This window comes from Trichosurus vulpecula, chromosome 6 (genome assembly GCF_011100635.1).
Source record: "Trichosurus vulpecula isolate mTriVul1 chromosome 6, mTriVul1.pri, whole genome shotgun sequence".
In the NCBI taxonomy this organism is placed as follows: Eukaryota; Metazoa; Chordata; class Mammalia; order Diprotodontia; family Phalangeridae; genus Trichosurus; species Trichosurus vulpecula.
Window position 1 is genome coordinate 132,866,637 of NC_050578.1, and position 24,826 is coordinate 132,891,462.

Here is a 24,826-nt window from a genome sequence, read left to right on the forward strand (position 1 = left end):
CGGCCCCCACGCGCCCCAGTAGAGGGAGAAGAGAACGAACGCCGCGAGTACCCGCCTTTCCCCTGGACGAAGGTCGCCCCTGGCCCTGCGGAGGGTTGGGGGGGAGGAGAGGGAGGGGACTCCGGCTACGGCGCACGCCCCGCGCCCCCTTAGAAACAGACCACTGTGACCACATAGGCTCCTGCCACTCTGGAGGCCCCCCACACCCCGGAAGGGAGGAGTGGGGCGGGGCCGCGCTCGTTGGCTCCTCCCCTCGAGGCCAAGCCCCGCCTTTCATCCCCTGCGCGCATGCGTGGTCGGCGGCCCGCCCCCTGGCCTGGGAGTGGCGACCCGTCCTCCGCCCTCTGTCCCTCCCAACCTCCCTCTGCCGACCCAGCCTCCGCCCTTGCCCGAGGCCAAGCGAATGTTGACGCTCGGAGCCGCCAAGGCCCGGGCCATCCCTTGGGACGCCGAGGCTCTTCTCCGAAGAAGGAAGCGTGACCAGTGCCGCGGGCGAAGGCTGCGGGGCAGTACGCCACGCGGAGCCGCTCTTCGGGACGGCGTGTGGGTTCCCCCCGGTTCCGGACTGCGTGTGGGTGCCCCCCACTCTCCCGCGGGGTCCCGGGTGCGGGCGCTCCCCACACCACGCGTCGGCTGCCCCGGGAGGAGCTCCAGTGGCCGGCGTTCCGTGCACCGGACCGGGGCAGTGCGGCGGGACCTGGCGTCGGTGCTGGGGCAGAGCAGGGCTCTCCCGGCCTCTGAAGTAAACTACCCAAAGAGGGGCCCCTTTGGCCTTCTGCTCACCTCCCAGCATCCCGCCCTGATCTTCCTGCCTTAGTGCACGTGGAAGCGGCTCTGGAGCCTGCCTGCCACCCTGCCACTGAACTCCTGTGTGTACCATCTCTGGCTTTGGTTTGTCTGTTCCTGTTCACATTCCAAATGCCTGACAGTGAATTCTTAATAAGTGTTTTATCCCTCCATTAATAGCAATAAACTGGAGAAAACATTTCCTATAAGCACTGACTAACTCTTAACTAGATCTCTCTCAACCCCACTCCCCAGGAATATTCATTCCTAAATTCAGTTTCAAATCTAGCTTCAGATGCTACCGTGTGACCCTGGGCAAGTCACTTAACCCAGTATACCTGTTTGCTTAGCTTTAAAATGAGCCGAAGAAGGAAATGGAAAACCACTCCACTGTCTTTGCTAAGAAAACCCCAAATGGAGTCATAAGGAATCAGGCAGGATTTAACTACAAAGAAACCAATTATGTTGAACTACATTTTTAAAAATACTTCAAAAAGATCAAGTCCAAGGGTCTCTGCTTCAAAGTGTGGAGGTATAACTATGGGAAAATTAAACCTGATGAAGTAACAATGAGTCACTGATTAGTGGCAGTTAAACCAGGACCAGTGAAGTTTTGAAAAGAAGCTTTAAAATGAGGCAAAGAGACAGAAGATTAAGAAAAGCACGGGAGTCACAAGTATCTGGGACGGAAGACAGAAAGTTTCCAGTTGAGATAGCTGACCTTGCTGACTCGCTGATGAAGGTGTGAACTATTGGGGGGCTATTCTTTAGTACTACCAAAGAGAGTTGCCCACTCTTTGCTTATCTGTGGACATTGGCAGTTCTCATCTGGGAAAGATCTTAACCCTTTTTTCAGTACCATGTTAAGGGCATTGAGCTCCCACTGCTCTGTTTGCCTGAGAGCATACTACCAGGTGGTGAGGACCAGAAGAGAAGAAGCTTTGGGGGCACAGTTTTTCCCTGAAGGTGCCAAAGATAAGGCCTGAAATCCAGAGTTCTGATCTGCCCCAGGCACACGAATTCTGCCACTTATGTGTATCCCTGCTAAATGTCTAGGTATGTCCACATGGGCAATGGGTGCTTTGGTGGGAAATTGTGAGTCTGGTTGTAGGAGCTGGCCCCTCTCTGCACAAGTGCTTCCCTTCCATCAAATCCACTCCAGCAGATTGCCCCGCTAGCATCAGCCATCTTCAATTGCTCCCTTCTTTTTCTTCTTTTTTTTGAGGCAATCAGGGTTAAATGATTTGTCCAGGGTTACACTGACTGAGGCCAGATTTGCACTCAGGTCCTGACTCCAGTGCCAGCACTCTATCCACTGTGCCACCTAACTGCTGCCTTTCTATTGGCTTCTTCCCTACTGCCTACAAACATTCCCATGGACTCCCCCATCCACCCCTGCTCAGTATTTTCCTACCTCTCTCCTCCCATTAGTGCTTAAACTCCTTGAGAAAGCTGTCTACGACAGATGCCTCCATTTCTTTTCTCTCTATTCCCTGCAGTCTGACTGCCTACCTCATGAGTCAACTGAAACTGTGCTTTTCAAAGTTACCAAGTATCTCTTATTTCCAAGTCTAATGATTTCTTTTTCAATCCTCATCCTCCTTGACTTCTCTGCAGCCTTTGACACAACCTCTTTTCCTTGATAGTATCTCTTTCTGTAGATTCTTTTGATATTGCTCTTTCGTGACTGTCCTCCTACCTGGCTGCTTCTCCCCAAACTCCTTTCCTGGATTTTCATCCATACCATGCCCATTAAGGTATCCCCCCAAGGCTCTGTCTTGGACCCTCTTCTCTATACTATTTCAAATTATTTCTTTAGCTACTTTGGTTTCAATTATCATCTCTATGCTGAGACATTTACAACTGGCTATTAGACATTTCAAACTGAATGTCCTGGAAGCATCTTAAACTCAATATGCCAAAACTAAACTCGTTATCTTTCCCTAAAAACTCTCTTCTTTCTGATTTTGTGATTACTGTTGAGGGCAGCTCAGTCACTCAGTTTTATAACCTGAGTATCATCCTGAGCTTCCCATTTTGTTGACAAGACTTGTCATAACTTTTCTCATGTATATACCCTTCTTTCCTCTGACCCTAACACCACTCTGGTACAGGCCCTAATCACCTCATGCCTGGACTATTGCAATAGAATAGCCTGCTAGTTGGTCGTCCTGCCGCAAGAATCTTTTCGTTTCAATCCATCCTCTACTACTTCAAGTTGACCTTCCTAAAATGCAGGTCTGATATTACCCCCTGTTCAGTAAATTCTGATGGCTCTCTATGACCTCTGGGAACAAATATAAAATCCTCTTTTGCTTTCAAAGCCCTTTATAACCTGGTGCTTTTCTGCCTTTACAGTATTTTTACATCTTTCTCGACCCCACATGCTCTGCAATCCAGTAACACTGACCTTCTTTTTGTTCTTTATACCCTATCTTCTATCTCTAGACTCTGAGCATTGTCACTGGTTGTCACTCATCCCTGAAATAATCTTTCTTTTCTTCTCTGCCTTCTGGATCCCCTGGATTCCTTCAGCTAAAGTTCCATCTGCTGCAAGAAGCCTTTCCCAGTCCTCTTAATTTTAGTGTCTTTCTTCTGAGACAACCCCCCCCCCCCATTTGTCCAGTCCATATCTTGTTCGTACATAGTTGTTTGCACGTTGTCTTCCCCATTAGACTGAATTCTTTGAGAGTAGGGACTGTTTTTTACCTTTCTTTGTATCCTTAGAACTTAACACAGTGCCTAGCATATGCTTTAATAAATTCCAATTGATTGACTAAATATTATAATTAATACTACTCTAGTCTTTTTTTGGGTAAAAGTTGTGATTATTCCTGCTCTTGCCTTAAATTGAGTAAATGACTTGATCATTACTGCTTACATCTTATAGTAAATGGGAAGAACACCAGTGGGGGCTCAGGAGATACCAGTGAGTTATAGGAGTCTGTTGACACAGGCTGGCTGTTCCTCCCTCTTAACTCAAACATTAGCTAAGGCTAGTAGATTGCTTTACTTTGGGTTCTGAGCTGTAACAAAGTTAAAGCTGATCAGGTATGCAAAGGTTGGGATCAGTTGATATATACATATCAGAGTTTCCCTAGGAGCGAGAGTTTTGAGTAATAGCCTGTGGCTGGGATGTGTCTCCTTATGGGAACCCCACTCATACCTACATGAGTACAGATCAGGTAAGCAGGCCAGTTCAGAGAGTAAGAGTTGGGGTCTGTGACACTCCTTGGCTGCATCAGGAAAGAAGCCTTTGTCATCCTCATCCTCTCTGTCTTCTCATTCTTTCTCTGAAGCCATCACTGTTGATTATCTGCCCAGAATGATAGATAAACTGCTGCTCTTTTAATGTTTTATGACCTCTGAAAGATACAGGAACAGTTTCTATAGACTTTGGGAGAGGCTGGCATTTGATATAGAAAGTCTTAGTGCCATTCAAAGCTTGTTGAAGCTTATTAAAGCTTTGGGCTACACTAAGACTTTTAGAACATCCGTAACATTTCTGTACATATTGATTCCCCTGGTAGAATATAAGCTCCTTGAGGGCACCAGTTTCATTTTTGTCTTTGTATCTCTAGTGCTTAGCTAGTGCCAAGACCACTCATTAGTGGGTACTTGATAAATAATAGTTAAGGTTTATTGGTTAATCAGTGCTTCTTGGACTAAATTTCAAGGCACAGTGCAAGGTTCTGGGCTTTTGATTTCAGCTTTGAAAACCCTTCAGTATGCCCCCTTCTCTCCTCTGATACAGCCACCACCCTGGTGCCTGGATTTTTGCAGTAGTCTGCTTACTTCAACTCTCTGCTCAGTCCAGTTCATCCTCCGTTCAGTCACCAAAATGATTTTCCTAAAAGGCAGATCCAATCATGTCACCTCCTGTTTCAACAATCCGGCTAGCAGCTTCTGTGGGGGTGTAAGATCCACCCACAGCCAGCACCCAGAAAGCTGCCAACAGCACAGGTTCTTTTGATCTGCTTAACTTAGGAAAGCAAAGTGAAGGGGTTGACAAGCTTACTTTAATTCAGCATACAAATATCATTCACTTAGTTCAGGGGAAAAATCCAGCACCCTGAACTTCAGAACAAAATACAAACAAATTACAAACATCAACAGACAGACCTTGTCTGATTCAAATCCTAATACATAGTTACCAGAGTTCAACAAAGTCTCAGCATCCAGGTTTACAAGCTGGAAGGCTCCTCAGCTACAGCTGCCCAGAGTCTCCTTATCAACACCATCTCAAGAGCCCTGCACAAATGGCTCTGTCCTCCCTTCTTATAGGGCTTCAGACGTCATCAAACGTCTGAATGACCAGAGCTCTGGTGATTGGTTCTTGAGTTGGCCCCTCCCCATAGGACCATGGGAGGTTCACATCAACATAGATTAGGTTAACACCTAATAGGGCATGGCTGTGGAGTTAGCACCTCCCCTTAGCCAGCCCCACCTTGGGCCTCACCCCAGTCACCAATCCACACCCACATAGGTTCCACACCTAATAGGGGTTTGGGCCTGGGGCTTAGCACCTAGTGAGGCTCAATGAAATACACTGAATTACTCAAAACAAAAGCCAAACTCTTCAATCACTTGTTGAACTAAGTGCTAAGGAGCCCATTTTGCTTACCAACACACCTCCCTTCTCAAACTCTGTTGGCTCCTTTTCAGAATCAAATACAAAATCGTCTGGTGATCAAAAGCTGGCCCCTCCTACCTTTCCAGTCTTTCTACACCTTAGTCCCCAACTCATATTCTTCCATACAGTGACACTGGCTTTCTGGCTTTTCCATCAACAACATACTATATCCCACACTTATGCGCATTTTCTCGGGCTGTCCCCCCAAGTCTGGAATGCTCTCCCTCTTCTACTCCAACTGCTGACCTCCCCGGCTTCCTCGAAGTCCCAATTAAAATCACACCTTCCACAGGAAGGCTCCCCCAAACCTAAGTGCCTTCCCTCTGTTAATTATTTCCCACTTATTCTGTATAAATATTTATCTTATTTGTACTTTTTTGATTGCTTATTATTTCTCCCATTAGATCGAGAGCTTCTCAAGGGTAGGGACTCACATGCTTTCTCCTTAGCCCGGTGCTTGGTACATAGTAGGAGCTTAATGTTCATTAACTGATTGACTGCCTTGTGTATGTAGACAAAACAAAGAACAGTTCCTACCTTCAAGGAGTTTGCATTTGACTGAAAGGATACAATAGGTGAGGTTGTTTAAGGAGGAACAGAGTACTAATAATTAACATGAGTGAGAATTGAAGGAAGCCAGGTGTGCATTCCACATAGGACATGTCACCTGCTTGAAGACATGGCGGCTGGAGTGGAAAGATGGCATCAGAGAAGAGCAAGCTGGCCAGCTTCACTAGAACAGAGTGGGTCATTGGAAGTCATATAAAATGACTACAGAAAGTTAAACTCAAACTACACCCTGAAGGGCTTTAAATGCCAGGCTGAGGAATTTTCATTTTATCTCATAGACAATCAGGAGCTACTGAAGCTTCTGGAACTCAGGAAATAATGTGGACAGCCCTGCTTTAGGAAGATTATTTTGCTACTTTTTTTTGAGAATGGATCAGATACCTGAATTAGAAGAACCAATGAAAAGGCTGTTGCAGTAACCTAGGAGTAAGACCCACTCTGGGCATCGTCAGTTTCTTCATGTTTAAAATTATGGCCTCTCAGGTCCCTTCCAGCTTTAAATCTACAATCTAATAATCTTGGAAAGCATCCTACTGCCTTCTGTATATCTCCAACTTCTGGCTAAATTTTTTTTTCTAACGACAAAGTATGTTGATGGAATGAATCTTCATTAATAGAAGAAGATGAGTTTCAAGAGGAAATGAGAATAGAGAAAGCTGAGTATTCAGTAGTAAATCTCATGAATTTTCTGTAGCTAATGACGGGGAAAATAAAAGAAGCTAGAAAGGAGACCAAAAAAAAATCAGGAGAACCAAGAAGACCAATATCATATAAGCTAAAAAATGGAAAAGTAAAATATAGCTGAGACATCAAGAAATATGAGAACTGAGAAAAAGCCATTAGATTTAGCCATGAATAGATTTCCAAATAATCCCACTTACAGATAGCATCAAATCCATTCAACATGTCCCAAAACATGACAAGGTCTTCTCAATTACTCCACAGTCACTCAGAAAAAATTGGCCTATCCCTTCACATTGGAAAAACAAAGTGGATGAAGAATGTTTATTACCTAGATTTTCATACAAACACACAAACACACACACACACACACACACACACACACACACAAACAGGACCAAGGGAAAGATTTAAATATGAAAAACCAACATGTGTGGCTCTCATTTTGAGAATTGTGTGGTGCTTTCAACAATCCCAAGCCACTCCCTTTGTGCAAACTGCAAGTCATGTCATCATTTCCCTGATGCCTTGGTCCTCTTCGAGAAGAAAGGACAAACACAAACCAAACCTGTGAAAAGTCTCTCCTCCCCTGTCCTCCCCTCCCCGCCCCTCGCCTCCTACATTTCAATGGCCAAAGTCTGCCTCCTTACTTTGGGCTTACTGGCTAGATTTCTTTCTCAAAAACCAAGCTTTAAACCCACCTCACTCTGGAACTCATAGATTGGACAATAGGTCTCTGCCCTCCTACCCACAGAGTGAATGTAAATACTTAAAACTGTTTCTCTTCTGGCCAGGATCCCTAAGGGTCTTCCCCTCCCAGTTTGTTTTTTGGGTTGTTGTTTTTTTTTGAGTTTTTGATTAAAAGGGCCATCATTTGATTAACTTCTTAAAGAGGCCTATTCCCTGAATGGGTGCTACCTCCCTCACAATGAGCACCTGAAAAGAAAACTCTTTAGCCTAAAAGGGCCAGGGTTCTGGGCCATCTCCAGTCATCCTGGTGAATATCAGGCCATTGAACTGAGATGGCCCTGGAGGAGAAAGTGGGACTGGTGACCTTGCACAGCCCTCCCTCACTCAAATCAAAGTCAACTGCAAGTCATGTTATCATTTCCCTGATGTCATGGTCCTCTTTAAGAACAAAGGACAAACATAACAACTCCCTTAGTGTGAAAGCACATTTTCTTAACCTCAATTTTCTCCCAGTAACAGTTGCAGATTATGCAATATTACACTTCCAGAAAATTCAGAATTGTAGGTGATACAATAGGCAATGGAAAGATGCATAGCAGATGTACTCAAGTTTCAGGATATTACTAACAATGACTTTGGCACAAGAGGAGCCACAAACACATGTTCTCAGGGATATTTAAAACCCAAAAAGGAAGCAGTATAGTCAAACAGAAGGAATGAGGGATAACAGACAGCCCAAGGTCTACACTGGAATGCCAGAATTATTAAAACATAATAATAACAGTAATAACCAAAGGAGAGCCTCCACGGCACTGGAGGCAATCGAATGATTTACTGCATAGTTTGTTGGAACATAAGAGTCAGGAAGGTCTATATGTGAATCAAGCCTCAAATACCTACTAACTGTGTGACCCTGGGCAATTCATTTACCTTTTCAGCCTCATTTTCTTCATCTGTAAAAAGGATTTAGTAATAGCGCCTGACTCACAGAACTGTTGTTAGGACGAAATAAGATAAATATATAAAATGCTTTGCACACAACAATCTGGTACTGATTGTAATCCACTGATTTGATCGGTGGAACAGATTTAGAGAAAACCAAGGACCCCATTCATTCATTTTTAACTGGCTGACCTCTTTTGACTTCTTCATCATGCCTCCCCCAGATGAAGTCCTTCCTTCCCCGTAACACCTGGTTCCTTTTAAACTTCCTTTTGTGTGCTGTCTTCTCCTGTTAGATTCTAAGGTCCTTGAGGACAAAAACTGTTTCTTTTTCATATTTATATTCCCTTTGCTTAGCACTATTCCTAGCACACAGGAGGTGCTTAATAAATGTTTATTGACTGACCCAATGTAGTAAGGTAAGTAATCACAATTTGACAAAACATATAGGAAAACTTCACAGCAGTTTGGCAGCAGTTAGGTTTAGACCAACATCTCACACCATATGCCAAGATAAGCTCTAAATGGATATATGACCTACATATAAAGGGTCAAATCACAAACCAATTATAGGAGCAAAGAAGAAATCACCTTTCAGACCCATGGACAGGGGAAGAATTTCATCACCAAACAAGGAATATAGGGGAACAGAAAAGATAAACTGGAGAATTTTTATTATATAAAATTTAAACATTTTTGTATAAAAAGATCCAATTCAACCAAGATTAGAAGGGAAACTGGGGGGAAATCCTTGAATCATTCTGCTTATAAAGGTCTCATTTCTAAGCTGCATAAGGGACTGATGCAAATTATAAGAATAAGTACCATTTGCCAATTGATAAATTATCAAAAGATTTGAACAAGCAATTCTCTTGAGAAGAAATCTAAGCTATCTATAATCATGAAAAATTCTTCAAATAACTAATAATTAGAGAAATATAAATTAAAGTAACTCAGAGGTTTCACCTCATACCCATCAGATTTGCAAAATGGACAAAAAAGAAAAATGACAAATATTGGAGAGGAAGGGAAAGAAAAGAACATTTTTAAGTGCCATTACACTAAGAACTTTACAAATATCTCATTTGAGAGGCTGTGGAGGGAAAAGAACACTGTTGGTGGAACTTCAAATTAGTCTAGTCATTCTGGAAAGCAATTTGAAATCATGTACCCAAAGTCACTAAACTCTGTATAACCTTTATCCCAGCAATACTACTTCCAGGCCTATACCCCTCTAATGAGAATATTCCCCAAAGAGAGCAAAGAAAGAGGAAAAGGACGTTTTGTATATTTACACACACACAAAAAAAATCACAGTACATCTTTTTGGAAACTAAGGAGGTGCCCATCAATTGGAGAATTGCTAAACAAATTATAGTATATAATGTATACAATACTATTGTGCTATACTAAATGAAGAAACACTTTCAGAAAAACATAGGAAGACTTGTATGAACTGATACAGAGTGAAATGAGCAGGACCAGGAGAACACTGTGATGAGGGCACAGTCTCTGGGAACCCCCTTGAATCTGGAATACAGTCTCTGGGAGCCCCCTTGAACTGTCCTTGAATCTTCCAACTGGATCTGGCCTTCCCCTAAGGCCACAAGCCTCACATTATCATTAGGCCCAAATCTCTACCTAGCCTCACCCTTTTTTGTCCAGCTACTTCCCCACCCTTGATATATCAGTATCCATGCCTTCAGCTACTTCCCATCCTTAATTCCATTCTCTAGGTTCCTGGACTCTGACCCCACCTTATCCTCCTTAGACTTCCCCTCAAGACCCTCCCTAAACCCCTCCTCTAGTCACCCCAGACCACCCCTCAATCCCTCCTACAATCTTTGTGTATATAATCTCCATCTTGCCTCCATGAAGGTGCTCAGATTCAATCTAATTCAGTAGGTTGAATCTGGCCTGCTTGTGGAAACAGGCATCACAAAGTGGGGGGGATTTCTTAAGACAGCCGATCATGGTGAATCCCTAATAAACTTTGTCTTTTCCCTTGGCTGAGAAGGCTTGAGTCGAATTCTTTCGGCAGGACCCGGTGGGTGCGTCAATATTTTGGGGTTTCGAGCACCTCTCAACCTAAAACCTCTTCATATATGGTGCGTTGGCCGGGAACAACTGCTAATCTCAAGTTCTTCTCCAGCCAAGACTGGAAGGTAAGCCTCTCCCAAACCTTTCTCACTCTCCAAGCATTTTGGAGGTGTTTTCGGGCCTGACTCCCCAGGTCCGCAGTAGGTCAGACAGCTGCTCGCTGTCTTGGACTCAGCCTGACACTCTCAGGTTCTCGGTCCAGTGGTTTATGTTCGAGGCCATGGACCTGGGCACACCTTTTGAAGCATAGAGGACAAGGACAGATGCCCTATCTGGAAGTGCGCCCCCAATTTTCCCAATTCTCTCAGCGCGAGGGAATGGGAAAATCCCAGGTACCTTTTTGTGTTTGTTTTTTCCTGTCTTGCTTTGTTCCTTTTTGAGGCTTACTCCCAGATCCGCCTTGCAGAGGAAGGGACTTCCAGGCCCCCTGGGCTCACAATGGGTCAATTCTCCTCGATTCCCAAAAATTCGCCCTCAGGCTGTCTTTTACAAAATTGGAAAAAATTTAAGTTCTCTAAAGAACTTAAAAGGAAAAAGCTGGTATACCTTTGCAATACTGCTTGGCCACAATACCACCTCGAAGACCATGAAGAGTGGCCTTATTTTGGGACTTTACAATATAATACTCTTTTACAGTTAAAATGATATTGTTAGCGAGAAAGAAAATGGACAGAAATTCCTTACATAATGACCTTCGTGGAGCTCTCTCAGAACCCCGTTCTCAGAAAAGATTGTAAGATGCTCATAGCTAGAGCCCCCCCACAAAGGGGCAATGGGGGTCAACAGGACATTTTGGATAGCCCCCTCCTTATGGCCCCCAGGGCTTCAGCCCCAGTCCCTCCTCATGCTCCCCAACCTCCCCGGAGCACCCTTGTTTCCTGTGCTCCCCCTTCCATGGCCATCCCCTCTTTCTCTTGGTTTCCTGTAGTGCAACCTTTCTCTTTTCCTGCCTCCTTCACGGTCCAAGTCTCCTGCCCTGCATCTCCTCCCATGGCCCCTGCCCCCTTGTCGACCCCTGCTCAGGTCCCAGCCAAGGGTCTTGTTGCGGTGCCTCCCTCTGTGGCCCCTTCCCCTGAAGGGACCCCTACTCAGGTTCTGGCTTCACAGCCTGCCCCTATTTCAGGCCCTGCAGTATCGACCACCATGGGCCCTACCCCCGAGGCAACCCCTACTCAGATTATAGCCTCGGGCCCTGCCCGAATGGCAGTACCTCCTCCCCTGGCCCCTCTCTCTGAGGTGGCTCCCACTCAGGTCTCTTTGGTATCTCCCTCTCTGACCCCTACCCCACTTCAGGTACCAGCTGATCTCTCTTGCCAGCCAGTTGCCCTGGCCTTGCAGTCTCTAGGTCAGCCGGCAGCTCCCAGCCCCTCACTCACCAGAAGCGGGACTTCCTATATCCCTCCCCAAGCTCCAGGTCCCACAGTGCCTTCAAGGCTTTTTCCCCTGAGGGAAATGCCTGCCTTCCCTGCTGGGACAAGGGAGAGTGCATGTTCCATTCTCCATTTCAGATCTCATCCAAATTAAAGAAGAACTGGGGAGAAACTCAGAAGATCCCACTAAGTTTATTGAGGGTTTTAGGGATCTGTCCCTGCAATTTGAATTTTCTTGGTGTGATTTGCATATCCTTTTCTCTACCTGTTGTACCATTGAGGAGAAGAGGAGAATATGGGAACAAGCCCAAAACTTTGGGGATCGTTTGGCTAGCAATAACCCAATAAAATATCACCCAGGTACAGCTGCCATTCCCACTAGTGACCCAGGATGGAATTACCAAAAGAGTGAAGATAGGGGAAGGAGAGACCATATGGTAATTTGCCTGTTAGAAGGCCTAAGAACTGCATTTCAAAAGCAAATAAATTTTCAAAAAATCAGGGAAGTTACTCAGGGAGAAAAGGAAAACCCTGCTCTTTTCCAAGCCCGGCTAGTAGAAGCCATTAAGAAGTATACAAATTTGGATCCTGATTCTACTGAAGGGGCGGCAATACTTAACATGTATTTCATTAATCAGTCTGCCCCAGATATTAGGAGGAAACTGCAGAAATTGGCAATGGGACCCCAAACACCTCAGGCCCAATTACTGGGCTTGGCCTTTGGAGTGTATAACAACAGAGACCTGGTTGCAGTAGAGGAAAGAAAACGCAGGGAAAGAGCTAGAGACAGAGAACACGCTCAATTCTTGGCTGCTGCCATGGCCAGGAAAAGACCCAAGGAGTGCCCCTCCAGGGAGCCCCCTTGGAAGCCCATTGGCTTGGGCAGTGGGGAAACCTGCTTTCGATGCCACAAGGAGGGTCACTGGTCCAAGGAGTGCCCCTCTAGGGCGCCCCCCTGGAGGAAGCCCCCAGGATCCATGCCTCCAGGACCGTGTCCGGCATGTAACCAGGAGGGACATTGGAGGAAGGATTGTCCCCAAGGTTGGAAAAGTGGTAGAGCCTCCTCCTGGTACCTTGTCCTCCAGTCTTCTCAAGACTTGAAAGGAGGGGAAAGCCTGGGGCTTGGCAGTGCTCCCACTTTCTCCACCTCCTCACGGAGCCCTGGGCAAAATCGCGGCAGAAGGTAAGGTTACCCACTTTATCACGGCTATGTTCTCTTGTTTTAACTAATTGCTCTGGCTCCACATGCCCCTCGACCCATCAGGTCATGGGCATCAAGGATCTGTTGTCTGAACACTCCTTCTCTGGCCCTGCCCCCTTGTTGGGAAGGGACCTGATGGTGAAATTGGGAAGCTAATTTTCTCTAGTTAAACCTCATAACTCCCTTTTCCCTCTGTTTACCAGACCTCCCCATGTTCCCCCAGAGGTGTGGGAGAGGGTTGAGCCAATTGTTTGGGATCAGGGAATTCCTGGGCAAGCTACTTCTGCCACCCCAGCCATAGTTCCCCTCCATAGCCTTCAGTATCCAATTAAGCCCAAGGCTTGGGAGGGACTGCAACCATTACTTGGCACTCAAGGCCCTGACTCACTCCCTCTAGAGTGGGGCCCTTACCCAGCACAAACTTTTGGGACTTTGAAAACTAAACTGACCACCACTCCAGCATTAGCTCTACCTAATCTAGAAAAACCTTTCACTCACTCTGCTGATGAAAGGAGAGTACAGGCTTTGGGAATCCTAACCCAGTCCTTAGGATCTGACCCCTGTTTTCCAAAACAATTAGATTCTCTGGCTGCTACAGCCATTCCAATTGAGGAAGCTTCTAAGCCTCTAGCAGACCAGCCCCTAGAAGCTCTGACTTGCCAGAGCACCCTGGAAGCAGAGGGCCACCAGTGCCTGGCTAACCACAGGCTCACCAAATATCAAACCTTGCTCTTAGACACCCCCGACCTAATTTGGATGTGCTACACACTCGTGAACCCTGAAGCACAAGTGATTAGGGGAGCTAGGTATGAAATAGTCATCTTTAATTCCCACCAGGGATATTGTCCTTTCTCTGTACTCCTGTACTGTCTGTTTTGTTGTTTGCTTAACCTCCTTGCCAGGTTTGTCTCTTCCAGGCTCCAAGCCATCAACTTCCAGATGACTGTGTACCCCTTGAACTGGACCCATCAAGCCAGCTCTACACCCCTTGCCAGCAGGAAGCAGTTTCAGAAGCTGAGATCTTTGTCCCTGACCCCAAAAGAGTTTGGGTCCTGTTTGTTTGAGGGGGGAGTGATGAGGGCACAGTCTCTGGGAACCCCCTTGAATCTGGAATACAGTCTCTGGGAGCCCCCTTGAACTGTCCTTGAATCTTCCAACTGGATCTGGCCTTCCCCTAAGGCCACAAGCCTCACATTATCATTAGGCCCAAATCTCTACCTAGCCTCACCCTTTATTGTCCAGCTACTTCCCCACCCTTGATATATCAGTATCCATGCCTTCAGCTACTTCCCATCCTTAATTCCATTCTCTAGATTCCTGGACTCTGACCCCACCTTATCCTCCTTAGACTTCCCCTCAAGACCCTCCCTAAACCCCTCCTCTAGTCACCCCAGACTACCCCTCAATCCCTCCTACAATCTTTGTGTATATAGTCTCCATCTTGCCTCCATGAAGGTGCTCAGATTCAATCTAATTCAGTAGGTTGAATCTGGCCCGCTTGTGGAAACAGGCGTCACAAAGGGGGGCATTTCTTAAGACAGCCGATTATGGTGAATCCCTAATAAACTTTGTCTTTTCCCTTGGCTGAGAAGGCTTGAGTCGAATTCTTTCGGCAGGACCCGGTGGGTGCGTCAATATTTTGGGGTGTTGAGCACCTCTCAACCTAAAACCTCTTCAACTGTATTATACTATAATAATTGTATTGTAAAAGTGAACAATTTTTAAAGACTTAAGAACTCTGATTAATACAATGACCAGCCATGATTCCAAAAGACCTAAGATAAAGAATGCTACCTATATCTTGACAGATAGGCAATAGACTAATATGTTTAATGTGACACATATTTTGTGGGGCGTGGCAAGTATAGGAATTTATTTTGCTTAACTGTGCTTATCTGATTCAAGGGTTTGTTTTCCTTTTTGTTTTGGTTTTTTTTTTTGAGTGCCTAGTTGAGAAGTAGGAGGGAAAGAAAACTAAATGTTTGACAATTGAAAAAGAATTTTAAAAAACCAAAATGATAGTAAACTTTAAAATACTATCTATTAACAACAACAACAATAAACTCTTCTATGGAAAACATGAACAAGAATAACAGAATGAGAATGAGAAAGTGTGGATGGGTTTCAATCTATACCAATGGAGGGAGTGGCTGTGTTTAGGAAATAATGAGTCTACAAAATAACAAAATAAGCTCATTAATAACTTAAGAGCAGATTTGGAGTAGTGAGCATGAAAAAATCAGAGTTTGGAGATTTAAGGTCTCTGGAGAAGGAGCTGAAGGGCTTGACATTTGGAAAAAAGGAAAAATATTTTCCAGGGAAGATGAGAAAAGGAAAACCCTATAACATTTCAGTAGAAAAAGGATCTCGAAAAGTTTCCAGGTTGTCTCCTTACATAAACTTAATGATCATATTGTTCAGATGTGGTATGCATGTATTTTTAAATGAATCCTGTTTTTCCAGATTAGAATGTGCTAGATATAGTTTTACCATGTGATTAAATACCCCGAAACCCCAACTAAGATACTCTAAAGTTCCATATGCCTTCCAAGGTAGATTATAAGTTGTTTTCCTACAGAAAAAAGGATGAGCATAGCAACAGTTCAGTTCAGAAACAAGTATTAAACAGAGCTTAATGCTGACAATCTAACAGAACTTCCAAGATTGTATTAATTACTCATTGCCGTCCAAAGGTTTTTTGATTTTGGATTTTGTTTTGTTTTTAAAAGAAGACAGTGTGCATAGAAAAATTTAAATTCTTAATCTGAAAGAACTAAAAGCTGGCCTAAGGATCATAGTAAAACAAAACACTTAGATGACAACAATTATGAATTCGTTTCTTTGAGGACTGTTTAGTTTTGAATGTTTTAATCACGTGCTCTGTGCTCATGAATACAGACCTCAACCAATTCTTCTTCAAGGGGAGGGGCTTTTAAACGTAATAATAACATTTATAACATTTATATCGTCTTTACAATTATGATCTCATTTGATCTTCATCATGCAGGGAGGTGGGAACTATTGTTACTCACATTTTATAGGTAAAGAAACTGAGGCAGACAGAGGGTAAGCTTTGACACAGATAGTAAGTGTCTGAGGGTAGATCTGAACTCAGGCCTTTCCGAGTATAAGGCCCAATACTCTATCCATTTTGCTACCTTCTTCTCCGTATGAATGGAGTTTGGGGAGCATTAGGCCCATTGAACTTTACTTATTCATCCAGGTTTCATTTTAATGTATCGTGAAGTCTGGCAGACACTGAATTACTTGCTTTGGTTTTTTGTTTTTGAATTTGAATTTTTTAAAATTCCTATTTAAAAATAAAATAAAATTCCTATTTTTGTTCTCCCTTGAAATTGAGCAGCAAAAAAAAAGCAAAAGAAAATGCTCATAACAAATATGCATAGTCAAAAAAAAAAAAACAAATTCCCAGGTTGTCTGTGTCCAAAAATGTATGTCTTTTTCTACATTTTAAGCCCACTCCCTCTCTGAGAAGAGGTGAGTAGCATGCTTCATTGTTGGCCCTCTGGAAACTAGCCGTTTGTCATTGCCTTGATCAGAGTTCTTATGTCACATAATGCTGTTGTGCAGCTAGATGGATTGCTGGATGGAGGGCTGAACCAAGAGTCAAGAAAGCCTGAGTTCAGACACTTGCTAACTGGATGACCCTGAACATGTCACTTAGCCACTCTCAGCCTCACTTTCCTCATGAGGACTGCATATCTCTCATCTCTGTTAAGTGATAGTGATTTCTCTCCTGTTCCCCTTCCTTTCCTTCATAGTAATTGCGTTAGTTACCGAGTATGTTTACTCAGTTTACTCAAATACAGCTTTAATCATTGTCATCTGAGAGAAAGAAAAACTTCAGAGAGAGCTCTGTAGCACCATATTCCTAAAGTACTTAGGTAACTGGGCCTTCCTTAACAGAAACACCCAAAAAGTAGCAGTTGCCACCCAGGAGTGCTGCCAGGGTACCCAAATGTGTCTGTGGCTTTGTCAATGTGGAGGATGCCTTCAGGGATGCAGAAAACAACCCATCCGCATCAGCTTGTCCTGGCCAGCTCTTGTCCATGTCCTCTCATAGATTCACCATAAGAGGATCACTGACACTGGGAGCCTTCCTTGTTTTTCCTGACCGTACAAGCTTACCAGTGGAACACACATAGAGTCCATCAGGTATCCCTTGTTCTTGTACATGAACAGACCCTATCTTGCACTGACTGGTTTCTTTGCTGATTTCACCACTATAGCTCTTCACAGTTGGTTTGTTGACATGGCAGCCTGCTCACTCCCACCACAGACATACCTCTCTATCACCCTCAGAGTGAAGTTCATAAAGAGACAACAAATGTGGCAAACATTCATCGGTGCAGACTATTTGAGAGTAAGACCATCTGGATTAAGGAAAAGCCTTCTTTCTACATAAACTAGCTTCTATGATCTCCAGGAATGGATGTGGGGATGAACAAAAATAATAAATTGCAGAGTAGTTGTACATCACCCTGGTAGAGAAAGTGTTCTTACCAGAAGTTACCTACACCAATGAAAGCTATTTCCAAACACATTTCAGTTTCACAAACTGCACCAGAAGCTTTCTCTTACAAAGCCTTAGCCCGCTTTGTTGCAAGAGTGCCAGGTTTGACCAAGTCCCAGGCTGCTTTCCCAGAACCAAGCACTTGGAATTATATTTGGAAAGGACCTTGTCAACATTACCTATAAGGGGGGATATTTCGATCAGACCTGTGATGTCATTGGCTTAGTGACCTCCTAGAAAAGAAATTGCCTATTCCAAAGCAGGAGTATAACCCATATCAAATGCAAGGTAATGGAAACATGAGAGATAAAAAAGAAAACTTTAATCTCTGAGTTGCTGAGAAGTTCAAATGAGATAACAAATGTAAGCATTTACAAATCTTAAAGCAAAGTTCAGCTATTATAATTTAAAATAATTCATAATCCTTTTTCTTCAGTATAGGGGAGAAGTACTTAGAATAAACTTTTTTTTTTATTTTACAGTGTAATGAAGCATTGGGATCATGACTGCTTAAAATAGCTGAAATAAGAAAAAAAAATCTCATAGACCTAAACCTGGAAGGGTCCTCAGAGGCCGTCTAGGCCGACTCTTTCATTTTAAAGATGAGATTAACCGTCTGGGGCTTCACACTGAGGATTACACTTTATTCACCCCCTTTTCTGTTCTTTGTATTGCTTGGTTCCTCTATTTAAGTAGAGAAAGTAGAATATTTGTTGTTGTTGTGTCATCTTAGTCCTGTCCGACTCTTCGTGACCCCATTTGGGGTTTTCTTGGCAGGGATACTGCCGTGCTTTAGGAAACTGAGGCAAACAGGGTTGCGTGACTCACCCAGGGTCACACAGCTACTGAGTGTCTGAGGTCAGATTTGAAGTCAGGTCTTCCTAACTCCAGGCCTTCCTTGAACTCTATCTACTGCACCGCCTAGAATAACTATATTTTGTTACAAATATACAATTATATTTTCAAAATGTAAACATTGATGTATGTTTGTATGAATTTTCCCAGATGTTCCCAATGTTTCCATCTGAGTCCATTCCCAAACCCCTGTGACCAAAAGTGTTATTCATCACTTGAACGGAAGAATCGAAGTGAATCAAAGAAAAGGTTTTGTCCCAGGAGAAGCCGAACTGCTGCTGGACCATTTGTCCCAACCCTCTGACAGTAATAATAATACTAGTTATCATTACTAGTTATCTAATTATACGAGTTTTGATGTGTAATTAGTGTTCTAGGATATTAAATCCATCTTGCCAAATACCAGAAGAGGGATAAACTGATTTTATAACCTCGTTTCTTTATTTTTTTTTATATTTGTCCCAATTACATGTAAAAGCAAATTTTAACATTCATTTTCTAAAATTTTGAGTTCCAAATTCTCTTTCTCTCTCCCTCCCCGCCCCCCCCCCCCTTATTGAGAAGGGAAGAAATTTCATATAGGTTATACATATGGACTCATGTAAAACGTATTTCCTTATTAGTTACGTTGTGAAAGAAAACAGACCGAAAAAAATCCCCAAGAAAATAAAGTTTAAAAGAAGTTTGCTTTGATCTGCATTGAGACTCCATCAATTTTTCTCTGGAACATGGATAGCATTTTTCATCACAAATCCTTCAGAATTTTCATGGATCACTGTATTGCTGAGAATAACTAAGTTATTCACAGTTGATCATTGGGTGATATTGCTGTTACTATCTCCACACTTCTCATGGTTCTCTGCTCACTTCACTTTGCATCAGCTCATAGAAGCCTTTCCAGGTTTTTCTGAAAGTATCCTGCTCACCATTTCTTATAGCACAATAATATTCTATCATAATCGTGTACCTCAACATGTTCAGCCATTCCCCAGTTGATGGGTATCCCCTCAGTTTCTAATTCTTTGTCATCACAAAAAGAGCTGCTATAGATATTTTTGTACATCTAAAATCTTTTTTTTAAATCTCTTTGGGATGCATAGCTAGTAGTGGTGTTTCTGGGTCAAACGGTATGAACAGTTTTAAAGCCCCATAGGCATAGTTCCAAACTTGTCTCCAGAGAGCTTAAATCAGTTTACAACTCTACCAGTGGTGCTTTAGTGTTCCAATTTTCCCACAACCTCTCCAATATTTGTCATTTCCCTTTCTGTCACATTACCTAATCTGATCGTTTTAAAGTAGTACCTCAAAGTTGTTTTGAGTTTCTCTAATCAGTAGTGACTTAAGGTATTTTTTTTCATATGACCATAGATAACTTTGATTTCTTTATCTGAAAACTGCCTCTTCTTATCCTTTGACCATTTATCAATTAATGTCAAAGCTACTAAATCTTGTGTTATCCTGAATATGGCTCAGTGATATTTGAATTGCTTCTTTTTGGCTACTTGCAATATTTTCTCCTTGACATGAGAGCTCTGAAATTTGGCTATAGTATTCCTGGGAATTTTCATTTGGGGATCTCTTTTGGGGAGGTGGTCAGTGGATTCTTTCAGTTTCTATTTTTCCCTCTGGTATTAGACTACCAGAGCAGTTTTCTTCGATAATTTCTTGAAAGATGATGTCGAGGCTCTTTTTATGATCATGGATTTCAGGTAATCCAATAATTATTAAATTATCTCTCCTTGACCTATTTTCCATGTCAGTTGTTTTCCCAATGAGATTTCTCACATTTTCTTCTATTTTTTCATTCTTTTTATTTTGTTTTATTGTTTCTTGATGTCTCATAGAGTAATTAGCTTCCACTTGCCCAATTCTAATTTTTAAGGAATTTATTCAGTGAGCTTTTTTTGTACCTCCATTTCCATTTGGCCAGTTCTGCTTTTTGAAGAGTTCTTTTCTTCAGTGAATTTTTGTTCATCTTTTTGTGGCCAATTCTGCTTTTTAAGGAATTCTTCAGTGGATTTTTGTGCCTCTTCTACCATTTTGCTTATTCTGTTTTTTAAGGTGTTATTTTCTTCAGTGTTTTTTTTTGTGCCTCCTTTACTAAGCTGTTGACTCTCTTTTCATGATTTTCTTGCATCTCTGTCATTTCTTTTCCCAATTTTTCCTCTGCCTCTCTTATTTGATTTTTAAAATCCTTTTCTGAACTCTTCTAGGAATCCTTTTTTTTTAAAACATTCACAGTTTTCTTTGAGGTTCTGGTTGTAGCTATTGTGTTTTGATCTTCCCTGTCGCCATAAAAATTTTTTTTGGTTTTGTTACTGTTGTTGTTTGCTCATTTTTCTAGCCTGTTTCCTTGACTTTTAACTTTAAGTTGAAGTTGAGCTCTGTTCCCGGGATGGAGGGCACACTGTCCCAAGCCCTAAGTTTTTCTTGCTGCTGTTTTCAGAGCTAGTTCTTGGATTTTTGATGCTTCCAAGGTGGTAGGATCTAAGGAGAGGTGTGGTCACTGCTCTTCTGGCCTGTGCTCTGGTCTGTAAGTGACCGCAAGCGCTCTTCATCCCAGAAGTGTGATTAGAGCCCCTGTCCTCCTGCAGCTCCACTCTCTAGTTTGCAGATGCTCCTCTTTCTTGCCCTGCAACTGTGTCGTGGAACTGATGGGGTTTAGATTGTGGGAACCCCCTTGAACTCCACCCTGAATCTTCCTACTTAATCTGGCTTTTCATGCCCAAATGGCCTAGCCTAGCCTTCCTTTGTCTGATTACCTTCTAGCCAGTTCCCACCCTTGATCCTATCAAAATATCTATACCCAAGTCTGTTACTCCAGCCCTCTATTGTCTGTCATCTCAAGGTAGCCTTCAACTATTTCCTACCCTGGAGTAGGACCTCACCCCAGTACCCCAGTCATCCCAGTCCCATCAAGATCCTGCCTAAACCCCTCCTCCCATCACCCCAGATGAGAGTTCTGGAAACCTCTGCTGCTGATTCAGTCACCCCCAAGGCCTGCTGCTGGCTGGCTGGGGTATGACCTGTGCCATAGGGAGCACCTTAATGAGACCTTTCCTGCCAACCTTCTAAGTCGTCTTGGACTGGAAAAGTGTTTCAGCCCATCCTTTTGTTGGTTCTGCCACTCTGGAATTCATTTTGAGGGATTATTTTAAAGTTTGTAGAGGAATTTGAGAGCTCAGCTGAGTCCCTGCCTTTCCTCATTTATTTTTCTAAAAGTTTATTGAACTCTTTTAACATCATCTACATTTTCCAGTATATCCCTCCTACCTCTCCCACCCAGTGGGCCATCCCTAATAACTAAGACAAAGAGAGAGAAATCAGTTCAGCCAGATTAATCAACCCATCAACTGAATCTAACCACACAATACCTGTACCACACCCATAGTCTCTCAGCCTCTGCAAGGAAGGAAAGGAGGTGCATACTTAAATCTCTTCTCTAGGGAGGTTAAGCTAAGGAAAATAAATCAAATTATCAATAAAATGAATTCTCAGGACTTGAATGCTTCAGAAATATATTCTGATAGGTTGATTCGTTTTAAAATTTAATTATTTGGTTATCTTAAGACAGAATTAATTTGACATATGCATTACCATAGAAAGTCATTCAACATTTACTCATTGAACAAATATTTCTAAAAACCAAAACTGTGTACTATGAGGGATACAAAGTCTGTTTGAAACTCTGTACATGGCCCAAGTTATGTTGTTTGTTAAATAAATTTTTATTGAGGTCTTTGGTTTTTTCCCGTCATCATGGTTTTTCCCAGAATTCTTTCCTTCGCAGAGAGCCATCTCATATAGCAAAAAATATTTTTTTAAATACAAAAAAAAAAAACAGAGAAAAATGGATATGCTGCTGAAGCAGGAGCTGTAGAGCTCCATAGCCAAAGCCAGAGCCAGAGTTATGACACCTCCAGAAGCTGGGTATTTGTGAAAGTGAACCACAAGTCAGAGGCCAAAGAAATGTTTGAAGGTGAGATTGCAATTTTATTTGCTCTCCTGCAAATGAACACAGTGAAAGTACCGAAGTCCACCAAAGTGATAGATGTGCCAGGGGGTGTGAATCTACTGGTGATGGAGCATTTGCACATGAGATATTTAAACAGTCGTGCTGCAAAGCGTGGATCACAGTTACCTTCATCACAGGAAGCTTTGGCGAGACTCTTGGAAAGGAGTCGAAAACTGTTGGGAAAGGCGGAGAGCAGGCAGCACCTCAGTTTGTGAACTAATCTGGGTTTGATGTGGTAACCTGCTGTGGATACCTCCCTCAGGTGAATGATTGGCCAGAAGGACAGTAACATTCTGTGCCAGGCACTGAATTCAATTCCAGATAGACATTGTGGTGGAGTCCAGGGACAGAGAAGTGAGAGAACTTTGGTCTTAGCTGCAATTGAAGATAACCCAGCATGTTCCAAGGCCTGGATATTGTACCTGTCTTATTCCATGGAGATCTCTGGGGAGGAGATGTCATGGAGGATGTGTCTGGGACAAATATTTTTGATCCAGCTCCTTTTATAGCCACTCAGAGTTTGAGCTTGCCATAGCTGGAGTGTTTCGGGGCTTTAGCAGCTTTCTTTACCCAGCTTACCACAGCAAAATCCCTAAAGCCCCAGGGTTTGAGAAGTGACTTCAACTCTCACTACTTGAATCATCGGAATCATTTTGGATCAGGGTATAGAGGATCTTTCCTGAATGTAAAGAGGAACCTCACAAAATGAGTGAGTGCTCTTACTAGCTGTGTGAGCTTGGACAAGTCACTTAACCCCAATTGCCCTGCCTTCCCCCCTCCAAAAAAAAATGGGTGAGTGCTTTCCCTCTTTCAATGTTCTGGCCTCAGCCAACTTTGGTGATTCAAACATAGTATTAGTTCTCTAAGGGGACATGTAACATTATAGTCAAACATCTAGAGTCTAGGATTTCTCTTGTTCCTGTCCTGTCTTCCCCTGAACACCACCACATCCCCAAAGGGATTGGGTTTTGTTTTTTGTTTTTAACTTTTTCCTGTATTTAGAGTAGTTCATTACTGAGCTTCTTAATACAGAACCCACAAATACATACAGTAGGTCATTTACAAGCCATGAAAAACACCTCACAGCTCAGAGAAAAATTCATTTTGTAGTTGAATATTTTGCTAGAAGCTACATAGAGCAAGCTAAATTAAGCCGAGGTAAAGGACGAAGAAACTGTGAAGTAGTGGATGGCAGCGTTTAGCCATCATGTTACCAAGATTTGGGATCAGAAATGCTATCATGATGGAATTGCTGAGTTGGGTCTAGATTTTAGCATGCGAAGGGAGCCTCCAGATGACCTAGACACATTTCTTTTTTTCTGTTGCTTCCTTTGCTGTACATTCTGCTGCAATAACGTGGAATGAGCTTTTAAATGCTTTAATGCAGTCCTAGCTAACTGGAGTAATTTATTGGCTTTTTGATTTACTCCATCTTGTCCTCCTATTTTCCTAAGCCTGGTCAGTTATCTTCTTTTCATAGAGTCTTGAACCAAATTGTAAACGTGCTTTGTTTACTTTGTATTTCAACGGGGTGGTAAATTTAATGAACGTTTGATGTTTATGACCCTTTTGCCGTGAGAATTATCTCTGACAATGTATTTACTTTTTCTGTTCATCTTAAGATTTGGCTAAATAACAGCTGTAACCATTCTTGTACAGCAACAATGTAGACAAAGCTTGTTTCTTCAAAGATCCAGAAAAACAAAAAGAGGAAAAAAATCATCACAACTGATCAGCACGTTACATTGACAGTCTGAGAACATGCACGATGTACACCACCTGTGGACCTCCTGCCTCCTCCAAGGGTCTACTCAGATGTCTTCTTTTGAGACACGCTTGTTCTTGATAATTTCATGACATTTGTTTTTTATTTGTGGGTTTGTGTGGTTCTTTCCATTGTTATAAACAACTGTGTGCATTGTTTTCTCGCCTCTGCCACCTTCATTCTACATCAGTTCATGTAGATCTTTCCATGCTCTGTATGTGCCAAGTTCATCATTTCTTATTGCACAGTAACATTCCATTACACTCATGTACTACTACTACTACTACAACTTGTTTAGCTATTCTCCAATTGGTGGGCATCCACTTAGTTTCCAGTTCTTTGTTCACAAAAAGTATTGCTCTAAATATTTTGGCGTATATGGAGACTTTCTTCTTATTGTGAGAAACATGGTTTTGGGGATCACTGGACTTCCTAGTCAGGGCCAAAGCCCTGAGGAAGAACCCTATGAACCCTTAGGGAAGGCTGTACAGACCACAGGACTCCCAGAGGAAGACCAAGTGGTAGCCATCCCTTAATCTGTGGGGATCACAGGACACCCCAAGACAAGATCCAGGAGTAAGCCCAGCGAGCTTCCACTGCCTGTTGCTTCCCTTCACTTGACCATAGGAAAATCCATGTGATTTGCCCATTCTCACCCAAGAGAACTCAAGACCAGAGTGGGCA

At 43.0% G+C, this 24,826-nt stretch overlaps 1 pseudogene; it reads left to right on the plus strand.

The window, feature by feature from the left end:
• Positions 1-1,852: 1,852 nt before the first annotated feature.
• Positions 1,853-23,086, plus strand: LOC118854764 (annotated as a pseudogene).
• Positions 23,087-24,826: the final 1,740 nt, after the last annotated feature.